This window comes from Cygnus olor, chromosome 14 (assembly GCF_009769625.2).
Source record: "Cygnus olor isolate bCygOlo1 chromosome 14, bCygOlo1.pri.v2, whole genome shotgun sequence".
NCBI lineage: Eukaryota > Metazoa > Chordata > Aves > Anseriformes > Anatidae > Cygnus > Cygnus olor.
In genome coordinates this window covers 13,949,423-13,960,968 of record NC_049182.1, presented here as the reverse complement: position 1 = coordinate 13,960,968, position 11,546 = coordinate 13,949,423, and the positions used below count along the sequence as shown (strand labels likewise).

At 51.3% G+C, this 11,546-nt stretch overlaps 1 long non-coding RNA gene across 3 annotated transcripts; it reads left to right on the top strand.

Annotated features, from left to right (window-relative positions):
* Positions 1-1,036: 1,036 nt before the first annotated feature.
* LOC121078054 lies at positions 1,037-9,195 on the top strand. Of its 3 annotated transcripts, XR_005824443.1 has the most exons (5): positions 1,037-4,075; positions 4,887-5,139; positions 6,381-6,425; positions 6,524-6,647; positions 7,260-9,195. It is a non-coding gene; the product is annotated as an uncharacterized LOC121078054 (long non-coding RNA). The 3 variants fall into 3 exon arrangements; XR_005824441.1 differs by lacking the exon at positions 7,260-9,195 and having other exon boundaries at positions 6,524-7,251; XR_005824442.1 differs by lacking the exons at positions 6,381-6,425; positions 7,260-9,195 and having other exon boundaries at positions 6,524-7,251.
* Positions 9,196-11,546: the final 2,351 nt, after the last annotated feature.

The window sequence follows — 11,546 nt, the reverse complement described above, 5'->3', positions numbered from 1 at the left end:
CATTGCTGCCTTTAGCAGGCACAGAAGGAACCTGAAAGGCCCTGTCTGGGGAAGAGCTGCTGAAAGTGCTTTGATTTTTCAACAGGGTGAGAGTCGAAGGTGCAGTTAAAAAATACACAGCCTCATCCTTCACAGACCTCCGTCTCTGCAGCCTCCTGAGTTATCCATGAACACACTTTGTGACCCTCAGCACATCACTGATTTCCTAAATGCATTTAATAAAAATTGACAATGATCTTGCAATGTGTTGCTGAACAACACATCATCTGCACTGGATACCAGGAAGAGCGGCTGCTGGCCGCCCCATTGCACCTCATTTTTGGGTGCTCTGGAAGATCTGGCAGCCTCAATGGGGAAATGGGCTTCACGTTGGGAAGCGCCGGGGTGCTGGCACCTGCTGTGCCCAGGAGCTGCCCACTGTCTACAAGAAAAGACAAGGTCCCCATGCTCAGAGCAAAAACACATTCCGCCTGCCTTCAGTGAGCTGTTCTTGCACATCTGAGACTCAAGGCAAGCTCCCAGCCCAGCTATCAGACTCTTGGCAGCAATTTCCACACGGGTTTGTTGTATTTGGACTCGAGATTCCCCCTTGACCCCAAAAGTCACACTAAAGGCTAAAAGTATTTTCTTTACTTGCTAAAGAAAACACAGAGGACTTTATTTAGTTATTCAGAACTCCTCAGCCATTCTTCGGTCACTTTATGATTTCCTGAGATTGTATCTGTGCCGTTGTCTGCCGGCTCAGGTCACTCTGTGCAGCTCGGAGGGGAAGAAAAGCTGTTACATTTGATTGTCCTCAAAAGAGGGGAGAGAAAAATCCGACTCCACGCTCCCAATCCAAAACAACGCCGCTGCCTCGTGCATTCTTGACAGCTAGCGAGGCTTCATTGAAAACCATTTGTAGCCTTTAGCTTCCTTCTAACAAGTTGGCCATTGCATAGAGGAGATTTTTTCTCCACTGATTTATGAGCTTTAATTTATATGCGAGCCTGGAATACTTGCTTTGGGAAGAGCTCTGCCACAGGCCAAGCTTGCACGGAGATACACAGCAGTTTGCATGGTAGGCTCTGCATTTTCATCATCCAGCCACAGCAGGATGAAAACTCAGGTGAGGAGCACACGTGGTCATAGGTGGTGCTGAGCACTCACTTCCCCAGCGGGTCTGCCAGCTTGGGCTAAAGCGGCGCACTACCAGGTGAATTTAACAGGTTTGGAAAGCCTCCACATGACCCAGCAGACATGCTTTGGAAGTGTGAAAGCGCTGCTGAAGCTGGGCTCCCGTGCAGACTATGCGTGATCACGTGGAGCGGCTGGGAAATTGTTTAACGGTGTCCTCAATGGGTGGTAATGGATTTTCCAACCCCGAGCCGCCTCGGCGGAGTCCGGGTGTAGGTAGGATTGTGCTGACTCCGCTGTTTCCTTTGGAAGGGAGGGAGAGCATTTTGCACTTCTTTGCATCAGGTCAGGAGCTCCTGACTCCGGGCTCCTTGGCCAAGACGTCGCAGTGGCGATGCGCACCCTGAGCGGGCTGCACCCTGCTGCGCCCTGCGCCTGCACCTGACAGCAGCATGCAGGCTGCTGCTGCTGCACCTCGGCTGAAAGCAGGCCTCCTTTAGCCCAAGGGCAGCAGATGTCATCTACGCTTTTTTAATTTCCTTGCTTGCAATGTGGGAGGAACAAGCGTCTCGCCCCTCCCCTTTCTCTGCTGTTTGTTATGACCTTTTGTTGCATGCGGCTGACCAAACCGCCCTCTGTGTGCTGGAAGTCCGAGGAGCTGTGTTAAAATCATGGAGTTTGGTGGAGCACGGAGCATGCTCATTATACCCAGCTCTTCCAAATATAGGTTGCAATGCCCAGGAAAAGCACCCCCACAGGCAGTGCTGTTGCTTCCCCGAGGGATTTCATGCTGGGTCTGCAGGAGTAGGGGCTTGGATGCTGCTGGCGTGGCTGAGACACCCATGGGCAAGCCCTTGTCACAGAGCCAATGGGTTTGGTTTTGCCAAACAAAACGAAATTTTGCAATTTTGCTGCAACATCTTTGGGGAACACCAGATGAGCTGGGTGAGGCAAGGTGTGGTTGCAAGCCCCTCGGTTGCTTCAAAGTGGCTGAAGAAGTGACATCCCCAGACATTCATAAGGTCCCGTCTGGTGCTGCAGCAGCCAGGAGCGTCACCCTGGGGTGGAGGCATGTGGCAGCAGACAGCAGCTGGAAGCACGGCCCCCTGGGGTGTCAGTTCATCCCTTGGGGAGGCAATTTGCACCAGGGAGCATGGGTTTGCCTCGGAGGGTACCCTGTTTGCTGCCACAGCAGGATGACAGCTGAGCCCCAGGGCTTGGTCCCACAGCACAGCCAGAAGCGGTGCCGAAAAAGCCCCCCCCGTCCTCTGGGTAAGTCCCTCCACGCAGGAAAACACCAACACACTGACAGTGAAGCACATGTTCAAATGTTTTTCTAAACTCCATGGCCTCAGGCCAGGATCTTCAAGGATATTGAGCTCCCTGATTCCCACTGATTGCACTAAACAGCTTCAAAGGCTCAGGTCTCAGCATGGATGGTAACGAGGCCGGGTGGGTTGGATTCTCTGACTTAGCACTGGATTGTGATGCTGACACATCCTGGAGCTAGTGAGACCTGTTGGCCCGGGGGGTCACCTTCGCAGAGCTGTGAGCTAGCAGCAGCAGCCTGTTTACACGGCTGCGGTTGTCTAATCTCAACTGTTATCATTCATCTACATAACTTCTTCACAAGCCTCAAGATGCTTTATCTTGCACTGTGAGCTTGAGGTTCTTGTTCCTGACTGCTGATGCGCCTCCGCTGTTGTGTGGGAATAACGAGACAGTGCTTGAATGTGCTCGGCTCTCAGCAGAGCCTAGAAGGGTCTGGGTAGATGAGGACAGCTCTTGCCTTCACATTGAGGAGTTCAGGCAACGTCACCTTCAGTGCATGGCTCTTCACAGCACCTTTGTTCTGCTCAGTGCCTGGCAAATGGCTGGGTCACCTCCACCCCTTGGTGATATTTAATCATTAATTGCATCTGAGTTTGGAAAGAACCTGCTACATTTGTAAACTTCCCTTCATCTGATAGATGGCTTTTCTGACTGTGGAGTTCACTGGAGCCCACTGGGTTACCCCTGGCTGTAGGAGGACAACTGGAAGGTGTCCTATGGAAAATGGTGGGGGGTTATGGAGCAGCCTAACGGGGGCACATTCAGGTCCTGAGGATGCGTGCAGATCTGAACAGGATAGCATGATGGGCATCCCAGGAGGCTGGGAGTGTGAATTTGGATCCAAGCACGAGGGCTTACTCACATCCATGCGATAAGAAGGCTGGGGGGAGAGGCACAGGGTTATTTATCCATTTGTTTGGCAGTAGACAAGGCAATAAAAGGTGCTCTTTTAAAAAGCTCAAATAAGGAAACCTGAGTCAGAGACAGCCTCAGCCTTCCGAGCTGTGCTGCGCCGAACAGAATAACTCCTCGCTCTCCGACTTCTTTACGAATTGCACTCTTGGACTTGCCTCCCACCCAGATGCACTCCACCCACCAGTACCTCTCTGACCTCATCTCCCCTCGCCCGTCCCCACCCGCAGACTTGCTCCCGCACTTCTGGCCTCCAGCGGGCAGCTCCTCACAGCTCCTCCACATCCTCTTGCACCGCTTTGCTCTCGCTTGGTTTTCCATCCAGTCCCCCTCCCCAGGCGGGCTCTCACCTCCTGCCTGCCTCCCAGCTCTCTGGCTCGGCAGCTTCCTGATTCTGCCTCTAAAAATAGTCTCCGTGGCTGGGGAGTTTCCAAACAAACAAGCAAAACATGGAAGGCTGTCGTTTCCGCTGCTTGTCTTTCGCTTACCTGGAGCTAGAACACACCTTTGGTGCAGAAACATCACAATGCACCACACGGAACCGAAGTGGTGAAGCGTGCTTGGCGTGGCCAGGCAGCCACCAGGCTCACGTCCCCCTGAGATGGTCCCAGCAGGAGCAGGAACACTGTCCTCAGCACCAGCCCTGCTGGAGGCCCTTCAGAGCTGCAGCGATACCTGGCTGCTGCGTTACTGACAAGGAAAACAAAGCACGGAGGTGGGTGCTGGAGCAGCTTGTTCAGCACACGAGGAACATTGATCTCCCTGGCTTATGTGACATGTGATGAATGCATGTGCTGCTGGGAAGCTGATAAAATGTTCATTGTGATGCCCAGGAATTAAATTTATTTTTAGGTGGGACACCTACACTGTTAGACCAGCAGTTGGGTAACTGGGCAAAAAGGTCTCAGAAGCCACAGAAATAGAAATGAATCTAAAGGTGTAAGTATGTGTATAAATGCACATGCATTATATCTCAGGAATATAACTTATTTGATAGCAAAACGCCATAGTTAGGGCCTGGCAGGGTCCTCTCCCAGCAGCTCTCCAGAGGTGTGTGACTGTCAGAGTCACAGGGACTCCACTGGTGCCACCGCAACTGCGCTGGGTGCGTGCAGGGCATCCCTTCACAGACCAAATGCTGCTTACCTTATCCACGCTAGCACGAGTGAAAAAAAAAATGGCCAAATACCTGTTTTGAAGCTACTGTCTGATCATGATTACCTGCCTTGCTGTTCTTCACAAGTTCTACAGCACTTCAGTTTCTTTTAGTCTTCTGCTTTGGGCTGGTGTTTGGCAGGGATGGATCCAGCTGTGTAGTGGCTGTGCCTGTGTTTCCTTGGTCAGGCCATTCAGCTAGTGCTCTTGTGCCATTTCCTAATGCCGAGTGGTTTTTGTGTAATGGAAAGGGGTAAGAAAAAGCCCTGTGCTAAAGCACAAGCAGTTGTGTTCCCACTCCAATGGGCTGAGGGAGTAAAAGAGACAAAGTTTTCAGAAAAAAAGTAATATCTTATGTATTTGTCCTGCAGGCCTAAGGGATTGGTGGGCATTTCTCATCTGCATCAGCCTGTCTGATAAATCCCACTACCTTTCTCCCCACAAAACATCCTCTCCAGACAGAAATATGACATGATTCCCATAGCTTCTATGGATTATGAGATTAATGGAGCAATCCCCAACCTTTGATGTGCGGGAAAATAGCAAGGAATTGCAACATCTGCTGCTGCGTTCTTTGCGTCCCAGGGATGAACATTGCTGTACAACCTATACATCCTTCTCCATGTATGTACTCCTCCTTTGCACCTCCTGAAGTCAAAGAGCTGTATGTGCTAGATTGGCAGCCTTCGGTGGCATGAAGAAAAAAGCAAACAAACACCAAACAGCCCCATTTGAGAATCCCTTCCCATCACCATTCCATCAGGGGGCTGTTCCCTCATGCTCCCGCTGACCTGCATTTTGCCTGCAGCTGAAGCGTTTCTGTGCAGCACTGGTTAATGGAGTATTTACAGTGCACTTCGCAGTGGAAGGTGAAAAGAAAGGAATTAGGGAAAGAGAGGAGCCAGGTCAGGACTTTTATTTCATTTTATTTATTATTTTATTTTATTTTTGTTCCACAAACCTGTGGTTAGCTAGCATTTTATTTTTTTAGAGAGTCTTTCATTGAGATGAAGAAAATACAAGCCAGGCTTGTCCCTGGACTAAATTTTGACTCCTAGAACTTAAATAACAGAAATAACCTCAGATGAGTCTACCAACATTCAAAACCTTATCAAATTCTAAACCATATTGGGCTTATTTCCTACCTTACGAAATATATTCATAAGCTAGATGAAAAGGATGAAAATCAGCTACTTTTTCACCAAACAGGAATACACCTGAGCATCCACACCATGCTGATAGCTGTTCGTATTGGAATGTCCTGAATGTTTTGTGGCTTTGAGGAGCTCGTTTGCATACCTGTTTAAAGCAAATTTGGTTTATTTCCTGTGATACGTTATTAATGTTTTTAGCCAGTTAGATGTGATGTTCTGTTTCAGAGCAGGCTGCAGTGATGGCTGTATGGCTATAACTGTGTAAGTACAATAGACTGAAAAACATAAAAAGAAACCTTTTGTGCTTCAGAAAGTTGAAACATAAAACGAAAATGTGAAGAGAATTGGGAAAGAAAAGGGTTAACCATTTAAAAGCTGAGTTAAACAAAACATATCTGTGCAAGGGCCTCCCCAAGGAAGTGGCTGAGACCACATCGCTTGGATCATTTAAAATTGGACTGTACAAAGCAATAGAGAAAATTCTGCAGGGAACAATCCTTCACTGGCAGGTGGGATGGACTCAATGACCTAATAAGTCTTTTCCATCTCTAAGTCTATGAGATGAGCCTATAACTAGTGCAATATGGCTTTGCCCAGAGTTCCCATGTGCTGGCTATGAGCGGAGCCAAGTTGCACCAAACTGTGTCTTGTTTAAGTTAACTGTTTATGTGGTTCTTTTGCCCCACACTGGTTCCTTTTTTTTTCCATCAGATTCCCTCTCCAACAGATGATTCTTTTATGCTCACTTCATTTTTGGTATGTAAAGCATGTTAAATCACGTAACGTGCCATATATTTTCCTTGAAATAGAACAGGAGTGCAGGAAACACCCCCTTTCTCCTCTGTTTCTGCTAGTGGCCATCTGACTGTTGTCTTGGGAAGGATTTGGACTGCACAGCGTCCTTGCCCCAGTTGTCCATCAGGCTGGTCGCAGCATCTCATCAACTGTATGGCAGAGGAAAGGTCTCTTCTCTTACAGGTGTGGCATGGCACCAGCCAGAGCCCCGCAGGTCCCTTGTGGCATGTGCTCCCCTGCCCAGGTACTGACATTTTTGTCTCAGAGCTCAAAGTGCATTTGCTTTTACTCCCAAGTGGCTTAGTCCGGATGGGCTCAGAGTCCACGCTGTCTGTTCTCCACACCGAAACTCAAATTCACAAAGGAAAAGCCCTGGGGATGCACTAATGGCAAATGTGGGTCTTGTCAACAGGCGTGCAGGCAGGGGACTCAGCCATGCCTGGAGCCAGGGGAGCTGTGGGGGCTCTCTGCCTCTCCAAGATCTTACAAGGAAGCCCACGGCCCCAACCAGGCCTGCTGGCTGAGGGCCTGCTCCTAATCCCACCGGAGAGCAAGGGTTCCAGACTTTGTGTTTGGCTTCAGATGTTGTTTTTTTCCCCTCCACCTCAGAAGCGCATTGGCAGAAGGCAGGCAGTGAGTTTGGATGGGCTGCTGGATGATGGGACTGACAGGAACGACCGCGGGGGTGTTGGGCAGGACTCGGGGCTGTGTCGAGCTTCCTGCCGCCCTGTGTGCCGACCCAGGCTGGAGGCAGTCTGGGCACTGGTGGCCAACCCTCATGTTCTTCCCTGGCAGGAAGGTGTCCCACCAGAGGCTTCTAGAAACTGGTGGTAGGCAGAGAAAGTGAGATAAGCTGTGACAGAACAGGGCAGCTTACCTGGTGCTCACCAGAAGGGGAGGTGGGTGTGGAGCTCACTGAGCTAGACCCATGCTCCTTTCTCCTGAAAATCTCCGTTTCTCTAAGTCTCACCCCATCCCCAGGAGATAAAACTCCTGCTGAGCTAGGTGACAGTCCTGTGGAAGAGAAAGGAAGTTCCACCTAAGCCCCTGTGCGTGTGGCTGGTGAAGGTTTCTCTGACAGGTGAGAGCCAGCCAAAAGGAAATACTGAAGTGAAACATTAAGTGGCTCACAGGATAGGTGCCTAAACATGTTGGAGAAGTCAGCTCCAACCGCTGGGTGCGCGGACACCCCGGGACTCCCTGGTGGAGCAGAGAATGGACATCCATTCCCTGCGGCCTGCGTGAGGATCAACCAAGCTGTCCCCAGAGGCTGCAGCCCAGAGCCCCGAGAAGGAGGGCGGAAATGCAGAGCCCCAGGAGATCTCCTGGAGATGCTGCTACAGCCTCAGCCTGGAGCCCTCCTTCCTCCTCCTTGCCCCGAGGCGAGAGTAGCTGAGTTAGACCAACAGCAAAGCGTGACGTGCTTAGACGCAGCAGGAAATGGAAGCGGGAGATAACCCAAAACCTCCTCAAATTCCCCACTCCTACTCACCCACCTGACTTGAAGAAGTAAATCAGGACGTAACATGCAGTTGCTTCTTGTCGAGACCTAGCGTCCAGATAGCTTGCACAGGGGGCGAGTGCGTGTGTGGTAATTCGGTGCTTGTGCAGGCATGAACCCAAGTCCCCTCCTCATCTGCCGGGTTCAGCGAGGGTCGCAGGAGGAGGAGGAATTTGCCCCGGCATGAAGTGCTGCGCAGGAGCCCACTTGCTGCTTTCCAGAGACCTGGATTTTCCTGGTCCTGCGGCGGGACCCCGCAGCTCACTGCCCTGAAGGAGACGCTTCCCATGGACGCGGTGGTGCATGGCCTTTCGGTCACCTGCTGCGTCTCCCCCTCTGCTCTGCTGGGATCATGGAAAATCTTCCATGGCTGCTTTGTTCAAAGCTGCATCCTCACTGCCTGCACTGATGTCCCAACCCACTGCAGACCTGAGTCTCTACTGGGACAGGAGCTCCTGGAGGGTTTCCACAGCAGTGGGATGGGTGGGAGGATGCAGGGGGCAAGCAATGAACAGGGCTCACTGATGGCCCCCACACAGGGACACCTGTGTGTGTTCAGGGTGTGATTAGCTGAAGGTGCCCTGTGGCTCCTCAAAGAAGAAGGTGCCCATAAATGCAGGAACCAAGCCAGGCCTGGCCTTGGCACCCACACAGTACCTCCACACTGGTCGTTGACCCTATGCAAAGGAGAATGATGCATGGCAAGGCGATGGTGTGGCCTCGGTGGGACCCGAGAGCCAGGTCGCACGAAGGGGTAGAGCCCAGAGACACAGCAGGGCTTGGGCTGCTGGGATTCAGGGCAACAAAACCTCCCACATCACTTACACAGCAGTGTGGGTGCCCCATGCTCATGGCCAGTGCCGCAGCCTGCTGCTTGCTGTTGCTGTTTTTCAGGTTTCGTCTTACTGGAGAAAAAATTCCTCCTGTTTGGAGGCAGAGCTGAGGGGGCACAGGGTACAAAGCACACGGAGCCACCTAGCACTGGGCTAGTGGCTGGGAAGGGCACAGCAACAGGGCAAGGAAATTCTCCTTTGTACCCAAACCTCCACCTCCTCCATGGTCACAAAACCCCAGAGTTGTGTGAAGTTTCCCCAAATTGAGTCACTGATGGCAGAGCGCCGCTGAGCATGGCGCGCACGAGGCACAGGAAAGCAAATTTCCCTTCGCGGCTTCTTAGACCTTTTAAACATTTGTTGTGATTGTGCTACTAATTAAATTCAGCTGTTGCAGGTAATATAACTCCTAACAGCTTTTTTTTTTTTTTTTTTTTTTTTTTTAATATATTTTTGTCTCCCTTTTAGGGGGCAAGTGAGCAGCACTTAAATGTACATGCTCCATCTGTTGGGGTGGCTGCTGGCAGCAATGCAGAGCTTGGGTTGAACTCTGAAGTCACCATGTTCCCTGTGCCAGTTTGCCTTAGGAAAGGAGGCACACTGGTGCAGTGGGAAGGCTCAGACCATCACCCCATAGCCCTCTGAATCTTGCTGGAGCTAATGGTAGGTGCATCCATCACCGGAGCTCTTCCCTCACTTGTCTTGTGCCTGCCTGACCCTCAGCACCATCACTTCCCCTCTCACCTCCACTCCTTTATAAGGCTTATCCACATCTAACTCTTTCAGCAACATGATTCAGATCTGAGGGCAAACTGGGTGGAAGAGAAGTCGGTATAGTATGAGAAAATTGTATTTTTGTGCTCCAGTGCTGTGCTGCACTGTGCGTGTGGCTCAGGGCTTGCTGGTGCTCACTTTTTGGGCTGTCAAGGAGAATTTCTCTGTGTCAAAAATGATGTGGAACGCCCTCTCCATGTGTCCTCCAATGTTTTGAATTTTAAAGCATAGCCCCAGGGCAGTATATTTAAAACATGATCTCAGGGAAGCTGGTTCATTGCATTTGTAAGCTGAAAGTGAGAGCTCGGAATGATGACGATAAATAGATACGAGGGCTCGTGGAGTCACACTGAGGTCAGGCATCCCCCCCTGCATCTCCCCTCGGGATTTGGGCCAGTGTTGCACTTCCTAATTCAAACCCAAGCCCCTTTCTCTGTGCTCATCCCATCAGCTCCTCTACCACGGGCGCTGAGGCCTCCTGACATGGGCACTCCTCATGCAGGGGTGAGCGCCGGTGCTTTGAAACCCGGGCACCCCGAATTAAGGCACAGAGCTATATTTAGACATCCGCACAAAGTGCCTTGATCTTCAGAGGGCTGGAGCACCTGCAAGCCCCAGCGCTGCCAGTGGGACCTGCAAGCATGCCGAGCCTTTGAAAAAACCCAACCACGGAGTTAAGAGAATAGAGATGGGGCTGATAGCAGGTGATTGAGTTATTGCAGCTTAACGAGTTGCCGCGCATCTGCCAAGCCACAGCAACTGTGTGTGTGTGTGCGCGTGCATGCACACCTCTATTCATCTAAGCTGTAGGATTTAACCTAAAATAGTTCCTGTGGACTTGCACTGGTTTGGCAGCAGTCCTGAGGCCAGCTACTAGGCTCTGCTGATAAGCCCTAGCGAGGGGAGCCAAGAGCACACGGGCTGCAGCAGCCCCGCACAGAGCTTGGCGGGAGATGGTGCCCCTGCGGCGGCCCCCATGAGGTGACCCGGCCCCTGGCCTCTTCTGGCTGTTGGAAGAAAGCAAGAGGCTAGGAGAGAGTCAGAGCCTGACTGGAAATGGGAGCTTGCATTTAGGGCCGTGCCAAGCTGTCCCAGTGAGCATCGCTGCGTGCTGAGCCTGAGCTGAGGCTGGGGCTGCTGTCAGGTGCTCCCAGCGGTTAGGTCTGGCCTCGGGGCTTTAGTGCCGCTGATGAAGAGCGAGAGGCCCTTTGTAAAAACTGGTCCTGGCGCCTTATTACAATTTTCCTTCAGCATGGCTCTGAGCTTTTGGTTGAAGTCCATCCACTAGTGAAACAGGCAGGAAAAAAGCCTTCTGCTCTTCCTTTCAGGTCCCTGCAGCGCTTGGCTTTCCAGCCCCAGTTAACCATCACACGGAGTCGGGGAAAGCAGGACCTGTCTGGATGAGAAGCCATCATTTTGTCCCATGCTTAAAAGAAGCCTTCTGTGCTTTGAACAGGCCAAACAGCATTCTCCCCCATAATTTTTTAACTTTGGGCACCTTTGCAAATTACTCTCCTGGCTGGGAGGGAGACCAGGAGTGCCAGAACACCATGGGAAGAGGCTGCTCTGTGATACTGCCAACCTGCGAAGGAGGAGGAAATGCTGGAAATCCCCTAAGCACGCCTGTTTTCTTGAGATTCCAACTCGATTTTGCAAACTCAGAAGATTTTATATAATTTGGTTTAGTTGGTTCAGAGGTTTAAGGCACTTGGCTATGCATCTGGATTGCATCTTTGAGGTGAGTTATCCAAAAAAGAACTCAGACAGAACAGTTTGAAATTCATCCTTTGCTAGCAAGCTAAAGGAAAACAAGAGCACAGGAAGGGAGTTTCGACTCTGCTACTCGGTGTGCTGGGCGCTGGGTTTAATCCCATGGTCTGTGCCTCTACCTGCCTGGGCCATTAGGTGGGCAGCCAGCTTGACGTGCCACCAGCCACTATCCCTAACCTGACACCCAGCTCCCTGCCAGCGAAG